Source organism: Lissotriton vulgaris, chromosome 5 (assembly GCF_964263255.1).
Source record: "Lissotriton vulgaris chromosome 5, aLisVul1.2, whole genome shotgun sequence".
Lineage (NCBI taxonomy): Eukaryota > Metazoa > Chordata > Amphibia > Caudata > Salamandridae > Lissotriton > Lissotriton vulgaris.
In genome coordinates, this window is record NC_141693.1 from 540,669,706 (window position 1) to 540,693,480 (window position 23,775).

Sequence of the window (23,775 nt, forward strand, 5' to 3'; positions counted from 1 at the left end):
TGACTGCCCTTTGCGTAGCCACTCTTTATATTTATTTATTTATTTTGTCCCCTTTTTGCCCCTCGTAACCTTTAAATCTTTTTGGGTCCACTGGATTATTTTTGTGGTGTTGACCTGGGGGATAGATGCTCTTTTGCCCTCATATTTTTTTTTTACCTGAGGCCTAGGTGCCTTTTCTGACTAGAAAGTATGGGACTCACAAAATGGTCGCCATTAACTGCCATAACGGTCACCTCTAGACAGTACCCATAGATTAGAATAGGGACCTTCCAGAACCTTTTGGTCCCTTCTGGACCTTTTGAGGCCAACCTCTAAAAGGCCAGCTGCAGTGCAGCCATTTTGTCTTACCAGAGAGAGTCAGCTGGAGTACAGGCTGTAGCATAAGGTGGGGGTAGGATATCCAGAGGGTTGATCTCCCAGTGTAGGGACGCTTCCTTACTGCTTATCCACCCCTCTCCCCTTGTAGTTACTGACCTGACCCTGTCAAGTGGTATTCCTTAAGACCCTGGGCGCCTGACCCGATCCTAAGCCGAGAAGAAAGGGTTAGGACGTGTTGAGGGAGACTGAACTAGTGGGGAGCTGAGTCCATTGCCCAGTAGGAAAGCCCTCGCTAAGACTCTCGGAGCGTGTTTCCAGGAAGAAGGAAGGTTTGAGACTGAGGAGTTAATTCCTGTGACCTCCCTTTTCAGTTCTCCACATGAACTGGGGACCTAATTGCCCCCCCGACATTCCAACCGGACCTCCCCGTACCTGTGGTAACAGACTGCCTTATTAAGAGTAGTGGCTCGCCAGGAGGGAAGTCAGGGTCCGAGTGTCCGTGGCAGGGCCCACAGGTAGTGTGGCCTTGTGGAGGAGGCAGCCTCATTCTTCCCTGGGCCGGCGAGGTGTGATCGGAGGCTTGTGAAGGGAAAGCCTTTTCCCAATCTGCGCAGGCTCGGCAGAGCGAACGCATCCTGGAGAGGGGGCGGAGCAAAGGAAGGAGAACCGCCGTAGCTGAGCGGGCTCGGTCGTGGAGCCACTAATCCCTCGCGCCTGCTCAGTCGGGCGCTTCCCTCGAGAAAGGTGGAGACAGCACCCGAAGAGGAAACGGGCGTGAGGCGAGCATCGGCTCCCCTCAGCCTGTGTGGCCCTTTCACCCCGCGCCAGCTCTGTCATCGAGTGGCTGGTCTGGTGGGGAGGCGAGAAGAGCGGCGATCAGATCCTTGCAGAAGTCCACTGGTGTGGTCTTCCCCTCCCCCCGGCGATCCGAGACTTTGGCCACTGAGGGCCCTTCTCTGAAAAGTAAGGAGTGTGTGTTGGGGGAAGCTAAAGATCGGAGTACTACCGACCAAGGGGCCTGAAGAGCGGTTCCTTTCTACTGTTCTAATTAAAGAGCGGATAATATAAGCCAGAAGCCTTCAAGACTTCCACAAGTGACCCAATCACCCCAATGCAGATATTGAAAGCTACTTATTGATGTGTTGGTAAATAATCCTTGTTCTTTCAGGAATAAAGGAGAGCTTTCATGGAACAGTAAATTGGGGGTTAATAGCCATTGTTCCTTGGTGCTGCAGGGAAATAATCGGTACCAACCTTTCTTGGAGGCCCAAAGGTTACCTGAGCTTACAAAGTGGTCAGACAGTGCTCTCTGAGAGTCCTTGTATTGAACCCTATTGCTTGTAAATTGAGAAGTGAGAACTAATCTCCAACATTTAGTAGTTTGTAATAACAATGTTTAGATGTGTATTTCTGTACTGACAACGGATATACAGTGGAAAGAGAGCAAAGTATTATTTTTATAAACCAGCACGTATGTTCATACAAAATTTTGGTGTAGTGTCCTTTTTGAGTGGATGGAGGTGATGTTACTGATGGGTGTGACGCAAACTTAGCACATGTACTTTGGAATTAGCCCTTGCCTCTTAGTGCCAAGCTACCCTATGTGACTTGGGTGTTCCCTAGTCCAACAGGAATGTTCATCCTTTGAACCGGAGTAGAGAGACTCATGTGGATCCCTACTCAAGAACTAACTGTAATTTATGCTCTGGGGGAAACATTGTATTGTAGCGGCATAGACTGGTAGCTGGCACCTCCCAATGTGTGCATACTGCTGGTGTGGCAGTTTTAGCCGGAGGAAGCCTGCTGAAATTCTCACAAGTAGGATATGATCCAAGGGGAAGATGGGTAGCTGCAGTTTGTCACTCACCCTGTGGAGGCAAGTTCACTCTATGTTCAGTTTATGGCCGCGTGCTCGATGATCCCTCCACCCTAATTCAGGTACCTAAGGAGTTAACAGGCCGCCCACTAGCTGTGATTCTGTGCAGCGATTTGAATCTCAATCTCCCATGGAGTTTTGATATAGGTGGACAGTTACTGTGCACAGGGAGGAAGCCTAAGGTGTATCAAGCCCTCAAAGGGGTATACAAGGATTACGGCTTGGTCGATGTCTGTCATGAAAAGAACCAAATTGCAGATGGGTATACATTCTTTTCAGCTACACACGGCACACATGCCCGCCTAGATTCTTTTTTGTGTCCAACGAGCTGATCACGACCTGCCGGACTGAATGATACCCCGGTTCCTCTCAGACCAGAATCCTCTTGTCTAAGTGCTGCAGGGAATAGGGGGGAAGCAGGCTATCTCATGGAGCTTTGAACGTGCGCTTTTAACCAAAAAGGAGTATTGTGAGTATATCAGTAGGTGGATCCCAACTTAGGGGCCGATTAGGATGGTGGACGGATCGCCACCGCCATGCAGGCGGTGGCGATCCGTCTGCCATCCGTGCCCGTCCACCACCTATTTCCCCCCGGTGCCACTTTTTAATCATATATTAAATGTATCACAACCCTATGGCTAGGGTTTGTATATTGGGTAGCTTGACAGGAACAGTGCTGATTACTTGGGGAACCTGGCAGGGGTGCCCTTGCTCCTCACTCCTGTTTGCATTGTCTATTGATCCTTTTCTAAGAAAATTAACGCAAAGTACTGTAATTCCACCAATAATTATGCATGGCCAAGAGACTAAGATCCTGGCTAATGCAGATGACGTGACAGTCTTAACACCTAATCCAGGGGTTGCCATTAAGGCAATAGAGTTAGAAACCGCTATGTTTGGGGGTATGTCTGGTTTCTCGCTAAACAAAGAAAAGACACATTTTGTTGTTAATTAAAAGATTGTACTAGTATATAACAGAGTGGTGGAGAAAGCACTATTTTTGATTGTTGATATCTCCTCAAAACTTGAATCTATCGACAATATTAATCTAGATGCTTTGGCAGATAGTACTAAGAAAGGTTTGGCAAGATTAACTAATTTGCACCTTATTATGATAGGCCTCTGCAATCTGATAAAGATGATTTATTTCCCAAAAATCTTGTACTTTTTCAGAGCAATCATTTTAGAATTCCCTAGTTAATGTTTTTAAATCTTTGTGCTGTGTTTACTATATTTTTATGGGCCTATTGTAAGCCAAAAAGAGAGCTGAGGTATCTTTCACTTCCAAGAGAAAGGGGGTGGGCTCTACCAAACCTCAGGTAGTACTACTGGGCTTCACTATTGAAATATACCCGGTTTCTACTGATGGAACCACCTCAAGCGGCAGTGCGCAATACTACTAAGCATGGGCGAATTTTGCGAATCTCGCGTTCGCGAATTTTGCGGATTTGCGAACTCGCAATCCGCAAAATCCACGAATTCTCGCGAATTTGCGGATTTTTTTTGTGTGTTCGCGCGGGTTTCTGCCAGTTCGCGAGGGTTTTGTACAATTTCGCAAAACGCGAACTTACCTGTCGGGTCGCAAGTTTCGCGAACTTGTTGTTTCTACGTGTCCAGCTTGTTTGGGACACTCTTCTTCATCACTGCCACTCTCTGTCACCACTGCCACTCTCTGACTACTCATGCCACCCTCTGGCCCACCCATGCCACCCTCTGTTTCATCACAGCACCCTCTGGTTGTCCAGTCAGTGTACATTATTGTGGCAACGCAAGCACACCTTCCCTGCCTCAAGTGACCTGAATTAATTTGGGGCTGATTAATGTGTCACAGAATATTTTTTTAGCTGGCACCTGCTTCCTTAGTGCTTCCTGATTAGTGATCTTTTGCACTTGCTAAGTGCTTTCATTGTTGCAAAATTAGTTACAACACCTGCCCTGCCCCAACTGACAATAATGAATTAGGGGCTGATTAATGGATTTGAACTTCCAGCCTGGCTCCTGCTTGTCTCCCTTAGCTGTAATTCAGGACATTTGTGGCATATGTGTAACTATTCTGAGGTTCAGAGCAGGGTCACATAATAGTTGCAACTGGCAACTGAACTCTGGAGGGGCCCCTCAGGAAGCACTACAGGAAATGGCTACTAATGATGAGCCTGAACTTTTGAACCTGGTAAGTAGTTTCAGTTTTGCTAAAATCGTATTTCTGCAATTTAGCGCTTATTCGCGGGGCGCGAAGTTGTACTGGGAAGCCGCGAACTCACGCAAGCAGTGCGAGCAAAATCCGCTGCTCGCGGATTTGCGGATTTTGCGGGAGATTCGCGAATCTCGTGGATTGCGAATTTACCGAAAATCCGCAAAATCCGCGAGCGAAACGGATTTTCCGCCCATGCTTAAATACTACGCCTTCCATATACAAATTATTGCTTGGGGCGGAAGCTTGGAGGTGTTTGCTAAGGCAAGTCGAATATAGTTACTATAAAAAAGTTAAGTTCAAGTGCCTTTTGGGCATGGCAAAGGCCAAAGTTGCAATACGGAAGATGCGGGGCATGGGGAGATTGGATTTTTATACCCCGATTTTAAATAATCCAAACCTACCTGGAATCTTCAATGACAGCTATATGCATGTGTGGTTTGGGGTAGGTATAGATAAACTAGGTTTCTTTTCTCCTCAGCTGGCCTTGTCTCGTTTGAAGAATTAAAAACAAATTTCGGCAAAAACAACAAAGAGTTTTTAAGTGGAAAGCGGGGACCCGAGCGGCTTTGATAAGAATGCTATGGTGGATCGGCTAATAGCCGAGGACACAATCTGCATCGGGTCAATCTGTCAGATGTGTAATTGTGAAATGAAAGATGATCTTGACACACAGTACAAGAAATGGCAGTATACGCTGACGGTGACTGAAAATTAATTTGCGAAAGCCCTCAACTTATCCCAAACAGTGTTAATGTCCGCCAATCTGCAAGTGCAGTTTTTTAAAACTTGCTTTATTATACCCCTGCAGGAATTGCCAAGTGGAGCTCGGGGCATGGTACTAAGTGCCCGGGTTGTTCCACGTTTAGTGCCGACATTGCGCAAATGTTTGCAACACGTTCTTCTTTGAATCCTTTTAAGAATGAAATACAAAACTTTTTTCGCACCAAGGTAGATATTAATGTTGCACCGAGCTCAAAGGTAATCTTGCTTGGAGTTGTGGATGAAAAATCGACCCCAGAGATAGATTATTTTATTGCGGTTGCTATGACAATTTTTAAACTTGGTATTAGCTACAGCATGGTTAGATCCACAAACCCCGCAGTTCCAACACTGGCTTCCTCGACTGTAGCTATTTCCAGTGTAGGGAAAGTAATTTATGCCAGAAAAGGTGCTAAAACAAAGAAAAAAGGACTGCTAATATGAGCGCCCTTATCTAGATTAGAAATTTGAGGGGGTTTGAAATTAAAGGAGGGATTGCCCTGGCTCTCCCTTCTTTATCTGTACTTTGCACTTTAAATTACAGACTTAGGTCAATTATCGTAGGTCTCGAGGTATAGTGCATTTGAACCGCATTCCTGTGACGGAAGGCTAGGGTAAGGGTACCTGCAAAGTTGGGAGTATTGTTAGTATTTATGACTGTTAGCCTTGCAATTATATTTATTTTGCACACTTGCACTTTGAAGAATGGACTGTTGTTTACATTTTGTGCTGTACTACTGCCGGTTTTTACCTCGGTCAATTATTAATATTGTCAGTCTGCACATTGCACTTTAAATAATGGTTTTGTGTTGACAATTGTGCTTTATTACTGCTTATTGTCCTCTGCTCTCTTTCAAATTGATCAAAATGAATGTGTACGGTTTGATGATATTCTACCCTGACTGGGTGGGTGGGGTGGGTGGGTATGTGTGTTTTTCTCTTCTTGATTGTTGTTATAAAAGGTCGAAAATTCACAATAAAGATTATTTAAAAAACAAACAAATTAATTAATTAAAATGAATTAACAACCAATTATTAATTCCTAAATAAAAAATAAATTACTTCCCACCCTTTACACCTATAACCCCCACAACACACACCTAAAATTAATTAGACAATTACCATAATTAATTAACAATTAAATAATTAAAACTTAATTAACAACCAATTATTCATTCATTAATAATACATTACTTTACACATTTCACACTATAAAATATAAATTAAAGAAATATTATTAAATACAAATTAATCAATAAATGTAATAAAATTAAATTACTTCTTACCCTTTTCCCCTATAATCCCACAACCCGCTACAAACTAAAAATGCAAAATTCAAATAAAATTCAAATAAAAAAGAAATTAATAAATTGAATATAATTAAATTACTTCCTACCCTTTTCCCCTATATTCCCACATCCCGCTACAGAACTAAAAACGCAAAATTCAAATAAAAAAGAAATTAATAAATTGAATATAATTAAATTACTTCCCACCCTATTCCCCTAAAATGCCACAACCCACTACAGAACTAAAAGCGCAAAATTCAAATAAAAAAATTAATAGATTTAATATATTTCAAATATTTCCCACCCTATTCCCCTATAAACCCACACCCCGATACGGAACTAAAAGCGCAAAATTAAAATAATTTTTTTTATAATACAAAAAATGTAACATTTGTATTAAAAATAGAAACAATTCTTATAAACAAAAAAATACATCACATACGTATAAAAGACATACAAAAAAAATAAAGAATAATAATAAAAAACTATATTTTTAACAACGATATTTTTGCGAACGATAATAAACACTTCAGTAATTTTAAAATTGATATTACTTACCTTAATTCGATATTCTTTACCTCAATATTTTTGCTGTCGATATTTCTGCCCCACGATATTTGCAACTCGATAATTGGGCAATTCCATATTTTGTGCTCGATCTTCTGTTTCTGCACCGTCCAACACACACTGGCCCCACTAACATTCCTATGTAAGACACAGTGAAAGAATGTCTGTTAATGGCTCATGGTTGTAGCCTGAGGCAGATCTAGAAAGTTACTTTGCCTTCTGTAGTTAAACTTGCCTTTGACAGATTACTTGATTAAGACAGAAGGATATATATATAAATATATTCACTGAAAAAACCATAGGTTTCAGGGACGTTATATTTAGTTGGAGATTTCACTTGTATAAAACCATAGAAATTCGGTTGTTATAGTTAGTAAACCAAACCATAACTCAAGACCCCGCAATGCACTGCTGATGACATCACATATTACATCACTCATGACATGCTCAGTAACATCACTCATGACATCACTGATGACATCTGAAATGACATCACTGATGACATCATCCAGTGAATGTGAGTTTCTATAAAGTATAAACATAAGTTTTATATATATATATATATCACAGCTCCGTTGCACCAAAATGACCGGGTCACTCGCAGTCGGGTGCCTCTCGTGGTGGCGCTCCACGTCACAAATTACTGCTCCGATAATCTCTTGTTTCACAAGAAAGAAAATCCGGCACTCACAGGGGAAGTGTTCAGGTTAGTTTAATCTCAAACACTCAGCAGACAAGTGTCTACCATTGACACGGAAGGAAGCGAGTTTCCTTCCGTGTCAATGGTAGACACTTGTCTGCTGAGTGTTGGAGATTAAACTAACCTGAACACTTCCCCTGTGAGTGCCGGATTTTCTTTCTTGTGAAACGAGAGACAATCGGAGCAGTAATATATATATATATATATATATATATATATATATATATATATATATATATATATATATATATATATATATATTCATTGAAAAAAACATAGGTTTCACACATGTTATAGTTAGGAATTGATTCAGAAAAGGGGGGTGGTGATGAGCAGAGTGTCTGAATTAAGCAGACCACTCTTACCCAGTCCAAGATCAGGGCTTGATCCATCACCGTTTTTTAGCTCACTGCACCATCCCAGCTCAGAACCTGGCTACATGCAAATTAGTCTGTCCCTGGCCCAGTGCATCATGGGAACAGGGCAGACCAGACTACCAAGCCAATTCTTATACTGGGAAGGAAACAAGCTTCCGGGGACCGGTTTCTGGCAGAGTGCTTAATTCAGACACTCTGTTCATCACCACCTCCTTTTCTGAATCGTTTTTGGCCACTATAGGTGTGGCAGGGTATACTCAGACATGAATCCCTTTCTCACTGCACCATCAGGATTCAAGCAAGCCGGGCCGAAGACGGCTGAAATGCCAGAAACCGGTCCCCGGTAGCTTGTCTCCTTTCTGGTGAAGAATTGGCTTGGTAGTTTAGTCTGCCCTGTTCCCATGATGCACTGGGCCAGGGACAGACTGATTTGCATATAGCCAGGTTCTGAGCTGGGATGGTGCAGTGAGATAAATAACGGTGATGGATCAAGCCCTGATCTTTGGACTGGGTAAGAGTGGTCTGTTTAATTCAGACACTCTGTTCATCACCACCCCCTTTTCTGAATAGTTAGGAATTAGCATTTAAAAAACCTTAGAAATTATTGGAAAAAAACATAGGTTTCATACATGTTATAGTTAGCTGGACATTTCACTCATACAAAACCATGGAAATTCCCCCGTTATAGTTAGTACAGCTAACTGTAACTCGTGCGCCAGCAATGCCTGCTGATGACGTCACATATTACATCACTCATGACATGGTCAGTGACATCACTCATTACATCACTGATGACATCTCAAATGACATCACTCATGACATCACCGATGACATCATCCAGTGAATGTGTGTATTTCTGAAAAATAAATATTTTTTATATATGTATACCTAAACGTTAATGGAAGAATAAACGGTTAAATACGTGTCTAAATGGATGTTTTTGTTTGTAAAATTGATTGTATAACTGACTTATTAAGTGTATCTAACTGAATACATGTATTAACGAGTAATGTTTAAATATTTAAATATCTGTATCAGTGTCTCACTTTGTGTACAAATGGCTGCATGGGTTTGGTGAGTGGCTACATGAGTGTGTATATGGGTTATTAGTTGTTTTTTTGAGTATCAGAATGAGTGTTTGTATGGTTTGGTGGGGGTATTACTTAGTGCACAGATGCATGAATGATTGACTCACTGTTTGTATGTGATTTGAAGACACCATGTGTACAGGACTCTATGGGTGAATGAGTGTGTGTATGGGTGTGTTAGTGAGTGAATGACTGTCTCAATAGTATCTTTATGAGTAACTACATATGTTTTAAACTAGTATATGTGAGTATTGATGTATATAAGTGAGTATATATGAGAGTGAGAGATTGGAAGACTTCCTGTATAAATAAGTATGTGTTTCTATAAGTTATTGTGTAAGAGAGTAAGTATGTGTACGTTTCTGTAGAAGTAAGTGTAGTGGTGTGCGTATAGCTGTATATGCAAGTACATGGATGTTTGATAGTTTATTTGCATGTGTGAGTATGTGTGTGAGTAACTCTATGGATGAGCTTCGGTGTGTAACAGGATGTATAGGTGTATGAGTACATATGATGAGTGAGTACATGTATGAGTGACTATATAGAACTGTTGGTGAATGAGTGGATGTGTATGTAGATGTTGAAATTACTGAATAGGTTGTTGTAACAGGTATTGGTATCTCCATTTTATTGAAAATGTTAGTTTCTCTTTTTGACTGTGTGTATCAAAGATTATATTAGGGTGAGAGGAGGTCTGCCACTCTTTTATAAGGATGATGTCATCAGTGATGTCATTTGAGATATCATCAGTGATGTCATGAGTGATGTCACTGACCATGTCATGAGTGATGTAATATGTGACGTCATCAGCAGTGCATTGCGGGTGCGCGAGTTATAGTTAGCTGAACTTACTATAACGGGAGAATTTCAATGGTTTTGTATGAGTGAAATGTCCAGCTAACTATAACATGTATGAAACCTATGTTTTTTTCAATGAATTTCTAAGGTTTTTTAAATGCAAATTCCTAACTATAACATGTGTGAAACCTATGCTTTTTTCAATGAATTTCTAAGGTTTTTTAAATGCTAATTCCTAACTATAACATGTGTGAAACCTATGTTTTTTTCAGTGAATTTCTAAGGTCTTTTAAATGCTAATTCCTAACTATAATGTGGCTGAAATCTATGGTTTTTAAGTGAATTTCAAAGGTTTTGTAAATGATAATTTAAATATGTATTTATTGTTATACTTTTTATACTGATTTACTACATTGTTTAAAACTATTTATTTTTAGATATTTTTTATTACATTATATATTTGTAATTTAAATTGAAAAAAAATGTGTTTAAAAATCTTAAAATTTTAATATTTTTTTAATTTTATATTTTTTTAATTTATATATATTTTATATTGCAGGCAATGATATCCTATGGAAGGAAATTCAAGTTACTGGTAAGTACGGTACAAATTACTTTTCAGGATCAGTACAGGGCTGAAAGATGCAGCACTAAGGTCTCTCCTGATAACAGGTGAGTAAATCGGAATTCGTAGTCCGGCTGATTTTAGAGGAATTTTTTAAAGTTCCAAAACTCCACACTTATAGGAATTTCCAAGTGAAAACAGTCAATGTTAGCCTATGGAAGGAAATTCAAGTTACTGTAAGTATGGTTAGAATTACTTTTCAGGATCAGTAGTGGGCTGAAAGATGCAGCACTGAGGTCTCTCCTGATAACAGGTGAGTAAATTGGAATTCGTAGTTTGCCTGATTTTAGAGGAATATTTTGCTCCATAGTGAAGGAAGGGGGCAGGGCCTGAGTTGACATGTGTGCAAACACGCTCTGTGGCGTGTTTTAAGTTGGGAAATTCATTCCTCTTCAATCCTGAGGTCCCCTGTGGGCCAACTAGCCCCCCAGGTACCTCCAGTATGCGCCAGGGAGCAGCTCTGTGGCGCTTACTGGAGGTACCTGGTGGGCTAGTTGGTCCTTAGGGGACCTCTGGATTGAAGAGGAATTAATTCCCCAACCTAAAACTTGCCACAGGGCATGTTTGCACACATATCACCTCAAGCCCCGCCACCTACCTTTGTGCAAACATGCCCCGTAGCGTGTTCTTAGTTGGGGGATTAAGTCCCCTTGCATACTGGGGGTCCCTGGGGGCCAACTAGCCCACCAGGAACCTCCAGTATGCACCAGGGGGCTACGTTGCAGAGAGGTGTAAAAAGGGGCGTGGCCTCTTTAGACGTCTCTGCAAGGCAGCCCCCTGGCGCGTTTGCAGAGGGGAAATTAATTCCCCTTGAATACTGGGGGTCCCTGGGGGCCAAGTAGCCCACCAGGAACCTCCAGTATGCGCCAGGTGGTTCAGTTGCAGAGAGGTGTAAAAAGGGGCATGGCCTTGTTAAACGTCTCTGCAATACAGCCCCCTGGCTCGTTTGCAGAGGGGGAACTAAATCCCCTTGACACTGGGGGTCCCTGGGGCCAAGTAGCCCACCAGGAACCTCCAGTATGTGCCATGGGGCTGCGTTGCAGAGAGGTGTAAAAAGCGGTGTGGCATCGTTACACCTCTCTGCAGCGCAGCCTCCTGGCGCATTTGCAGAGGGGGAACTAATTCCCCTTGAATACTGGGGGTCCCTGGGGGCCAACTAGCCCACAGGAACCTCCAGTATGCGCCAGGGAGCTGCATTGCAGATAGGTGTAAAAAGGCGCATGGCCTCTTTACACGTCTCTGCAAAGTATTCAACTATAAATAGTATAGTATTTATTACTAGAATTAGTAGTATTTGCAGTGTGCGGCAAGAATCTATTGATTTTTTACGCAATTTCTTACGAAATTATACTAAGAAAAGTGTTAAACAAAAGATTAAGATGTTGCAAGGACTAGACCCTTGCAGCGTGAGAGAAAATACTGGTTTGCAAGGTCATTCTCTGCCTTGTGTTTCTAAAAAAGTATGTTGAAGTGTTTTCCACCATTTCAGGATGTTAGCAGTTCATCATACTCAGATGAGGAAATTAGTCAGAACATTGTATTACGCGAAAAGTCTAGCACTAATGTTAAAAAAGTTGAACAGTACTCTTTTGCGTGGATCTGTATCAGATGTAACAAATGTTTGTGATGAAATTCAGATTAGTTACTTTGGTCCTCAGGAAGACAGTGGAGAAAGTGAGATATTAATAGAAGAAAATGTGGAATAGAATGTAGGAAAGTGCAGTGCAGAAAATTTTGAGCAAGAAATTATACAGTTTAAGGTGATTTCAGGTGAAAGGCCAAATTATTCTTGTATCTGTTGTCGACGAATTCATTATAAAAATCAGACCAGGACTGTTGATCTGTATTTAAAAAGTGAAAAGGAAAATAATAATGAGTGGAAGGATTTTGCAACTTGTTTATTGGTACAGAATTGTTTTGATTTGGGTTCTGATCAGCATATTTGTAAATATTGTTATAACAAATTAGATGAGAACAAAATGCCTGCTAGAGCTCTGCATAATAATCTTGAGCTGGTAAATATTCCTTCGGAACTGCTGGATTTAAATACCTATGAGTCTATTCTCATTCAATGTGTGCATCCATTGCAGGCTATTGTTCGTATGGAGCCTAAGACAGGAATATTGCCTCCTTCTGATTTACAGAGAGGATTAAAGGGAAGAGTTGTATATTTGCCTCTAGATTTAAAGAAAAATATTGAAACTATTGGTGTAGAAAATGTAGAGGATGAACCTTTAGTTATTCTTGCTAATGGCGTTCCTACTAAGAGTGAGAAAATCTGGCAAGAATTTGTGGATGGTAGGAAAAGGCAACATTGTATCTGGTAAAAAATAATCAATATTAAAAAAATGTGTATGTGGGAGAAGAAGAAATAACTGTACAAGAAGATAGTGACTTGCCATCTGGGCAAATTGAAAAAGTGGATATGTCCAGAACTGAAGAAATCTACGAACATTACAGTGTTCATCCATTGCATTCCAAAGAAATGATGGGGAATGCTAAAGAGTTATTTCAAATGAAAGAAGCAAAAGGAAATCCCATTAGTGTATGAGAAAAAAGCTTGGAAGCTCGTTGTTTCCCTCAGTTGTTTCCTACAGGAAAAGGAGGAAGATATGATGAACGACCTGTGCAGATTCCTGCATCTGAATACCGGACATCAAGATTATATGCACAAGATCCAAGATTTCGACAATGTATTCCGTATTTGTTTAATCTTTTGTTTGAGAGTGATTTGTCTGGACTTTCTTATGCAGTAAACCATATATTGAAAACAGGTGTATATCTGCAAAATATTTTTGCAAAGGGATTTATGGTTAAAGTACAGCAGAAAGATAATGTTTTGGAATCTCAGCTGATTAATCTGATGGCATTTCAACATGGTACTAATGAGTACTGGTACCGTCGTCACAAAATGTATGCTAAGGAACTTAGGAACTCCTACATGGTTCCTTACTCTAAGCTGTGCTGAATATGCTTGGGATGATTTACATCAATTTCTTCGAGAGGCAAATCCAAATATACTAAATATTGAATACAAGACATCTGGAGAATTGTGCGCTTTGGATCCTGTTAATGTATGCAGGTATTTCAATCATAGATTCGAAGCTATGATGTCTTTTATCACCAATAAAAAAAATCCTCCTCTTGGAGAGGTTCTGGATATCTTTTGGAGAAAGGAGTATCAAGCGAGAGGTGCTCCTCACATACATATGCTATTATGGATCAAAGATGCTCCCAAATTTGGAACAGACTCAGATGATACTGTGTTGTCTTTTATTGAAGAATATGCTACATGTGAAGTACCCAAAAGTACACAAGGTAAGGACTTAAGACAACAAGTCTTCCGATTCCAAAGCCATCGTTGTGGGAAATACTGTCGTCGAAAGTACAAGTCTAAGGACAAATTCTACAGCAAATGCCATTTTGCATTTCTCGATCTGTAATATCGAAAGGAAGAGTGAACAGTTTTATGTCATCTTTGCGACATAATATCACAAAAAAGTCTCCAAAAAATACCTACAACTTAAGAAGAAATGAAGAGTCAAAAATACATAAATGACTATAACTCAGTAATTTTGTCTATGTGGAATGCTAATATGGATATTCAATATGTTGCAGACAATTCTATTGCTGTTGCTCAATAAGTGACATCATACATAACAAAGTCAGAAAAGGCGGAATTGAACGAAATGTGGGAAGAGATTTCCTATGTGAAGAGTCTAAGTAAGAAATTATACAGTTACAGTTTGAAGATGTTATCTCATCGAGAAATTGGAGCTTATGAATGCTCGGATCGCTTATCATCTGCAAGTCTGTACTCTAAATCTAGAAGAATCATTTGGGTGAGTCTAAATCTTGCTGCAACACGAAACCGAGTTCTTAAATCTGTACAAGAAATTGAATATTTAGCTGAAAAAGAGCTAGAAAGTACTGATATTGTGAAAACAAATATGTTGGATACATATTATCCAAAAAGAAGTCATCATCTTGAGAACATTTGTCTCTATGAAGTGCTGCAAAACTATATTTTTAATCGGGAATATTACCGAAAACTTTAATAATGGTATATATGCCGTTATTGGTTCTGAAGGATGTCTGGTGAAACAAAGAAAAGGACATTTGATTAATCACCGTAAACTGAGTTGCGAAACACCTGACAAAGGGGAATTTTACTATTTAGCTCTTTTGCAACTTTTCAAGCCATGGCAATTGCAGCTGAGATTGCTAGAGACAGTTCTCAAGATAGTCAAACTTCTGTTCTATTGAGTCAGGACCCATTAGGAGAACCAATTGTTCTAAATGAAGCAGCAACAACTATGGAAGAGGTGGAAACAGTAATGTATCAAGGTCAAGAAGATCTGAGAAACTTAGGAAACTTGGAAGAACCACTAAATCTGGAGCAGAAAGAAGTATATGAGCAAGTGGGAGAACAGATTGACCATGTATTACTTCATGAGAAGAAAGAGTGCTCTTGCTCATCATTTGAACCTATCCGTATGTATGTAAGTTGACAAGCTGGAACAGGAAAACGTTTTTTTAATTAAAGTAATCACAAGTTTTCTAGAGAAAAGAACTAAGTCACATTTGTCTTGTGTTGTCACTGCTCTGACTGGATTAGCAGCTCAATATATTAAAGGAATTACTTTACATTGTTTATTAATGCTACCAGTAGAGCTTGACAACAAATTAGAATACCACAAGATATCTGGAGAAGCTTCTTGTGAAGTTTCAAGAGTATTGAGGAAAATGAAGCTTCTCATTATTGATGAGGTAAGCATGGTCTCCAACTTAATGCTTGCCTTTGTGCATTTAAGAATGCTGCAAATTCTTAAAACAGAGTATGACGTATTATTACTGGAAAACACGTCATAGTTTTTGGAGATCTTCTACAACTTACTCCTGTAAAAGGACAGCCAGTGTTTAAAACACTGGCGCATGAAGATACTAGAAAGTCTTTGGGGAGTATTGGCAATGTAAACATTTGGTTATATTTTCAGTATAAAGAACTTACTACAAATATGCAGCAGGCAAATGATGTTGATTATGGAACTATTCTTCAAGATATAAGAATTGGGCAATTGACCAAACATGGCAAACAAGCTTTACAGAGACGGTTACTTTCCAATTTCTTTCCGAATGCAAATATTGTTCCAGAGAAAATATACATGAGAATTGCAGAAAACAAATCTGTGCTCTGCTTAATGCCAACACTGTGTGAATGTTCTATATTCAATGAAGAAATGTTAAACTTGGAAAATGAGGAAATTGTAAAATCGAAGCAATTGATAAAATAGAACATGAAGGAATCAGTATTATTTTGAGTGAAAAGTGGAAGAGGAAATAGGATTGTTTAGAGAAATCAATAAGTAAAACTGCTGGTTTAGAAAATAATTTGTATGCATGTGTAAATTGTAGGGTAATTTTGCGACGTAATTTGAATGTGGAAAAAGGTTTAGTAAATGGAGCAATGGTTAAAATTGTTGATTTTGTTAATTATGTACATAGAGGTGGGATTTAATTTTTGAAAATCAAATTTGATGAAATTGCTGAAGTACAACAAGTTAGTTATTGTGCAGTTCGTTTTTTGCTTGTAAAAGATTTGTATGTCTGCAGAAAACAGTTTCCTGTTTGTTTTGCATACGCGGTGACCATTCATAAATCTCAAGGTTTAAGTGTAGATCGTGCTTTCGTGAATATTGGAAGTATCGTGTTTAAAAAAAGGTATGGCATATGTTGCTTTGTCTTGAATCAGAACTTTATCTGGATTGCACTTGATTGATTTTGACGAGACAAAGGTTTGTGCAGATGCAAATTGTGTGAAAGAGTATAATAGGTTAAGAAGATAATATGCACCCAATTTAGGTCAATATCCAGTAGTTGGGGCGCACTCTGCAAACAGTACACAGGGAGGAAAACGAGACGCACTTACCTCGTTATAGCGGAACTTTTGGCCATCGGACCCCTGTAGGCTCCTGTGTTCTCCCTCCCGCCGCCGCAGCACACCATCTTGCGGCCGCCGGGTGGAGGGAGAACTACCATCCCCAGGATCCTTTGCGGCTGCTGACGCGAGATTGGCGCCCGGAGGCGCTCAAAAGTGACGAGGGCCCCGGGGGAGCGGGCGCACTCTGCAAACAGTACACAGGGAGGAAAACGAGACGCACTTACCTCGTTATAGCGGAACTTTTGGCCATCGGACCCCTGTAGGCTCCTGTGTTCTCCCTCCCGCCGCCGCAGCACACCATCTTGCAGCCGCCGGGTGGAGGGAGAACTACCATCCCCAGGATCCTTTGCAGCTGCTGACGCGAGATTGGCGCCCGGAGGCGCTCAAAAGTGACGAGGGCCCCGGGGGAGCGGGCGCACTCTGCAAACAGTACACAGGGAGGAAAACGAGACGCACTTACCTCGTTATAGCGGAACTTTTGGCCATCGGACCCCTGTAGGCTCCTGTGTTCTCCCTCCCGCCGCCGCAGCACACCATCTTGCGGCCGCCGGGTGGAGGGAGAACTACCATCCCCAGGATCCTTTGCGGCTGCTGACGCGAGATTGGCGCCCGGAGGCGCTCAAAAGTGACGAGGGCCCCCGCGTCGCGGGACCACGCGCGGACCGCGCCGGGCTAAGCCCGGGCAAAGGGCGGGCCCTCTGTGGCCCTCCGGGGACCGAGGAGCCGGGCCGGGGCCATACTCTTATCGCCTTTCAATCCACCATTTGTGCAGTCTCCATTTATGTGAGTGAGAATCATTCATTATTTTAATTTTACTTCTCGTTTTAAGCTAGCATTTCACTTTCAGCCATTATGACTACTAAACTGGTGACTATGGACAATTTTCTTATTAAGAAGGTAGCGCAAATTAACAGTAATAGGAGGGCCTCATTGGGCCTGGAACATTCACCTGCTATCACTATTGAACCAGAACCACCAGTTATTGTTTCTGATAATTCTGTGGCTAAGGAACACTTGGTCTCTGGAGGCAAAGTAACTATTGTAACAGCTATGGTCCACGCTGGCCAGTATGATGACATCCCTTGTGCTCCATGTCCCACAGTGTTGGCCATTTCATCTACAGGTCTAAATGATCCTGTAAATAAAGAATCCCCTAGAAAATTCAAGAAAGCCCGAGTGAGACGGAGGGGGAAGCAAAGTAAGACAGGTTATAAAACTACACAAGGGGGGGGGAGTGTGCCTGAAATAACACCTTTATTGTATGAGTTGAGATCCTCAAATCTGGGAGAAGGGGGGGAAGTTATTTCTCAGAGTCGACCCCTAGATTCTGTGTTGCTTATAGATTTTTCACAATCAGGGGTCGCAGATAATACTGATAATTTTCCCCTTGATCCCACTTTAATGAGTAAGCATCTTCTGTCTAGTACGCCAACTAGTTTATCATTACTAGACTCATCTACAGGGAATGATAATGAAAGGTTATCAGGATCACCAAAAATGCCCATTGAGGCATCTACCAGGTCTTCTATCTCACCCCTCACTACTAGAACAAGTAAAAAAAGGGGGGGTGAGCCACTGTCTAATCGGCCCTATAAGATAAGGAAAGGGGTGGTTCAGACCCCACAGCCACAAACTGGTCAGATCTTAGTAGGTGAAGAGGCCATGTTGGCTAAAATCCTTGATTTAATCAGGGGGGTGATGCAACCAATTCTAGAAAAGACTGACTTGATGTCCACACATTTGGACATCATAGAGAAAAAGGTTGAACAGAACTCCCTCCTCCTACATGACCTAATAAAAGGCCCGGTAAAAGCTAAGGCAAATCCCGTAGTTAAAACTAACCCTCCCATAAAACCTAAAGCTGCAGAGCCCCTTATAACGCCAGCTCCTATAACCCCAGTAATTAAGACGCCAGCACCTGTCTTAAAAAAGAAATTAGTGCAAGGAAAGAGAAGAGTGGATAGCCCAATGATTCTGCCATCAACTCCCACACTGCAACCGCCTGCTATCCAGCCGGCGGCCCCAGTAACTAAAGAACAAAATCAAAAACCTCGGGGTTCTCAGAATCAGGGAGGTAGGAAAGACCCCTTAACAACTAACCCGAGAAATATGAATCCACCAGCTACTCCTGTAGAAAAAACAAGCCACACTATAGACTTACCCCCAGATTCTGCCCCTTTTGTCATCGTAATGGCAGGGGTCCCTGAACTACCTGCAGGTAAATGGGAAGATCACGTTGCCTTACGGAACAAGGTTACATTCTGGCTCCGAGACAACAGACCGCTTCCTGCATCCATCAATGGAGAAATTCTAAGTGTAAGGCGTGCCCATTGGGTGGGAGTTAGACCTAAGGATAGAAGGGGGGATGTAATAGTCATCAATTTTAAGGATTATAGGGCCGTGAGGCACATTGGAGATTGGTTCGATGCCAGTAGCAGCGATGCCATCTCCACACATCTTTTATCCTACTTCTATCCCTATGCTCCATCTAAAGACTATAATAAACAGGGTCGGAACAGGCAGCTATTTAAAAAAAACACCATACCGACCGCGGGGTTTTAGAAAAATGGGACCATGGGATATGTCCGGTTTAATGGGGCCACCACCTTTGATGGGTTATCCTGCTTATGTAAATGCTCAGGACCCCCATAATCATATACAAAGGGCGGGGGAGCCCTAACCCAGATACCAGGTAACAGATTACCAATACCCCCCTATAAATAGCCAATACCCATCATATCCCGAGCCCAACCATTTGCAAGGGAGACCGTGGATTAACAGAGAGTATTTCCCACCCATGTACAATCTACCTATCCAAAATCGCTTCCAGATTTTTAGTGGTCTGGACGGGGTAGATTGACAACAAGTTCAGACATCTCAAGAAATTTTGGTTGGGATTAAGGTTCTTCCTCCAGTTAATCACTCCTTTATTAAGGAGTTGGTTCCCCCTGAAAATACCGAGATTTTGTGTGGCCATCCCCAAGATCAGCCAACCTTACAAAAGGCCCCTAGCACTGACAGTTTGTAACCATGTAACAGTAACATCCTGGAACAGATGCAATCCCCCACAGTTGATGTCAACAGGGGAGGGGAACAGCTAGGGAAAGGCTTGATCCAGAAAGATAATGATTCTTGTGCACTGTTGTACTGGAATATAGCAGGGTTTAGGCAAAAAATCACAAATCCAGCATGGGAGTTAGTAATAGATGGTCAGGATATAGTGGCCCTGCAAGAAACTTGGATACAGGAATCAATCCATGTAAATGGCTATAGAACCTTTTTTACTCCAGCAGTTGGAGGTCATTTTGGAAGAGCTAAGGGTGGGTTGACAACGCTTGTTTCAAATCAACTTAAAATTAAACAAGCTCACTGTCATTTAAATTCCTGTTACTTCCAAATCATTACTCTAGGGAATTATAAAGGAGCTGTGGTATTAATTATTAATTTTTATAATAATGTCCCAAGAGACGATATTCTGGTCGTAATGAAGCAGCTTAAAGATGAAATTCAGTTAGAGGTAGATAGAAATGAAAGGGAGTTGATAATTATATGGGGGGGGGATTTTAATTGTTCATTATGTACTAAAAGGAATCAGGGCCTATGTGGCCTAGTGACAGAAAGAGACATGCACTTAACACACTTTGAACATACCCTGATGGGGGATTTACTTAATGAATTATTATTCATGTTTGATCTGGGGTTTGCTAATGAATTTGTTCCAGAACCCACACCGTTTGCTCCTACTTTTGTTGGGAGAGGCTCATCGACAACTATTGATTTTATTATTACCTCCAGTAACCTCAATCATAGACTTCTGGGGGTTACGAATATCCAATTACCCATAAGTGACCACCTTCCACAATCTCTTAAGGTAGCGTATTTGTTCCCAGACCCATCGACGGCCGCGTCTCGAGTAGAGACAGCGGTTGATGTCGTCCTTGGGAGACAAAATGGGTACACATTAAAATGGAGTAAAGTAATCCCCACAATCTTCTTTGAGAAACTCTGGGAGGCGTGCTCAAATAATTTTAGGATTTGCCTAAGTGACAGCTCCACTAACGATCAAATTATTGAGCACTTTGGAACAATAGCTGCAAACATAAAAAGTAGCCTAAGGGTGGAGGCAAAACGCAGAGCCAAGGGGCCCAGAACCTGGTTTAATACTGCATGTACAAGGGCTTTGAAAAACCTAAAACATGCAGTACACAGATCCCCTAGGGATAAAAATGAAATAAGAGAGTGCAGGAACACATATACTCAGGCCCTGAGAGCAAGGAAAACCGCGCTGAATAAAGATGCCTTAGATTCCCTTTGTGAGGCTGCGCAATCTAAAGATTCCGCTGCATTTTGGAAAGCAATAAACACCCCTTTCCCTTATGAAACTCACACGGCGCGAATCGAGATTGCAATAGACGAGGACAAATGGGTAGATCATTTTTCAAACCTTTACAAAGCACAGGAAGACATCCATGGTTGGGGTCTTAACTCTACCCTGGATGTACAACAGAGTTACAACCTGGTCATAACAATTGATGTAGTGCTCTTAGCCTTGGGATCTACAAAATGCGGTAAGGCTGCCGGACCCGACGGGATTCCGGCAGACCTTTTTAAAGCTAATACTGAAATCTGGGGGCCAATGTTAGTACAACTTTTTAATGCAGCTCTCTCACTGGGTCTGAAAGAATCTTGGTTCACCTCAGTCATTGTTCCCATCTACAAGAAGGGGGATAGGAATAGCTGTGCTTGTTACAGACCAATCTCCCTTCTTGATTCTTCAGTAAAGATCTTAGGACGTGTTGTGTTGGCAAGACTCCAAAGCTGGGCAGAGGAAAATGATATTATTAGTGATTTGCAATTTGGTTTTCAAAAAGGGATTGGTACAATTGAGCAAGGGTTAAACCTAATGCTCTTGCAGCATAAATATATAAGGATCAAATCTGAACGCTTGTATTTTACTTTTGTCGACCTTTCTTCAGCGTTCGACTGTGTATCACACTCAAAATTGTGGGACATAATGAAAGGTTTGGGGGTGGACAATAACATCATTTGTTTTTTGAGGGAACTCTACAGTGGAGCCACAGCCTCTGTTCGCTATGGCAGGGGAGGTGAATGCTCCAGACAATTTAGCGTAGGCCGTGGAGTGCGGCAAGGTTGCGTATTGGCACCTTTTCTGTTCCTCTTATATATTAATGGGCTCGAGCGTCATCTGCTGCTGGAGTGTAGGGATATGCCCAGGGTGGGGAGGAGGGAAATCCCTGCGCTCATGTATGCGGATGACGCAGTACTCATGGCACGCACTCCACGTGCCCTGCAGAAACTAGTGGTTAGCTTCGAGAAATTTATGTTGAACCTGGACCTACTAGTAAACTGTAGCAAGACCTTCACAATGAATTGCGGCCTAAAACCAGGTAAATTAATGAAGCGTATCTTCTTAAAAAATGTGCCGCTGGATAACACCCCAACCTTCTCTTATCTGGGCATTCTATTCCATGAGTCAGGTTCTTGGACAAGCGCTATTAAGGCTAGAACTCTTTTATTTATGAAAACGATCATGGCTCTACAGAATTTTGTTTGAAAATTGGGCATTAAACCGATAAAGGAAATGCTAACCATCTATAAAGCTACATGCTTGTCCGTGGCTATGTATGGCTCAGGTCTGTGGGGATATGCAAATGTTGACCAAATCCAGCTGGTAGAGAATACATTTCTGAGGGGAGTTCTAGCAGTTCCACAGTGTGCTGCCACATTTAATTGCCACGCTGAACTTGGCCAACCCTACATAACGGATATTATCAGAATTCAACCTATCCTATTGTGGCACAGGGTATGGACTACTAACGAATGTGTTATGAATCGGGCCCTGCTACGTGACACCCTCAGTTTGGACCATGCGGACAGAATGGAATGGTTGAGATATGTTAAGCACTTCTTGACCGAGATTGGTTTACATTCATATTTCTCGGACCCATCCACAATGGACACTATTCCCAGGAAGACATTAAAAACCATCTGTCTGAACCACTTGCTGGATAAGAGGAAGAGAGTCGAAATTTTGAAACCCACAGTACACTCTCACCTTTTTACCATCTGTGAGACTAATACTGTACAGCCATATTTATCCCTGTCCATGACTAATTATGATCGTTTTCTTTTAACCCGTTTTAGATTTTGTATATATTTTAGATTAGTGTCTTTTCCATCCATGAACTCTTGGAATCACATTTTGCCCGCTTGTTTGTGTGACGGCACGTCACAACAATCTGATATGCATATCCTTTTTTTCTGCAAATTTTATACTGCTATACGTAGGAAAACAATAGTCCCTTTTTTAAAAAACATGAATTTAACCAGATGCCGCCCAGCTTTTTTAGAAGTACAGAAAATGGACACGATTTTAACTGTTACTGTGATTTTAAATTATTTAAAAACTGTTTTTAAATTTAGGAAACAAATTCAAACTGAAACATCCTAGGCTCCCCATCGACCTACCTCACTGTACTACTATTTATGAGAAGTAATTATTGTATTTCCTGTAATCATTGTATTTTGTTTATATGTCTGTTACTTTTATGGTTACTCGCTTTTTAACCGAATAAAGTTTATTGAACTGAACAGTAGTTGAAAAGCGTGTGGTAGGTAGAAAAAGAAGATTTGAGAATATCTCTTGTGAAACTGTACAGAAAGAAAAAAACAAGATGAAGTTGCGCTTGCAAGCAAAAAGAAAAAGGACAGTGTTGAAGAGAATGTTGGTTATCGGTTTGAAAATAGTTGTGGTGTCAACTGCTATGGTAATGTAGTTGTTAATGTTGTTTTTTTCTTGAAAGTTTGCAACAGCAAATTGTAGAAAATCGGGACAAAAGATTCTGTTCATTGTTGAATTCTGTTTATGAGAAATGTAGTAGTGATAAAAGTAAAATACAAAGTGTTTCTGATATTCAAAATGTTTTGGACATATGTTCTGGTTGTACTCAATTTATGCAGAATATTTAGCAAGATTGTCAGGAATTTTTAACGTTTATGCTTGGTGTACTGGAAGATGAAGGTATAGATGTTGAAAACCTTTTTGGCCTGTCTTATAAATGGCATCATGACTGTCGAAATTATTTGTTTACATGTAGCACTGACATAGACACTGAACGATTCATATATTTGACTTTGCCTGACTGTGAATCCGTGTCTTTTAACAATCTAATTAGAGGAGCAAGTCAAAACATGGAGTGTAGCCAATGTAAATCCGAAATGA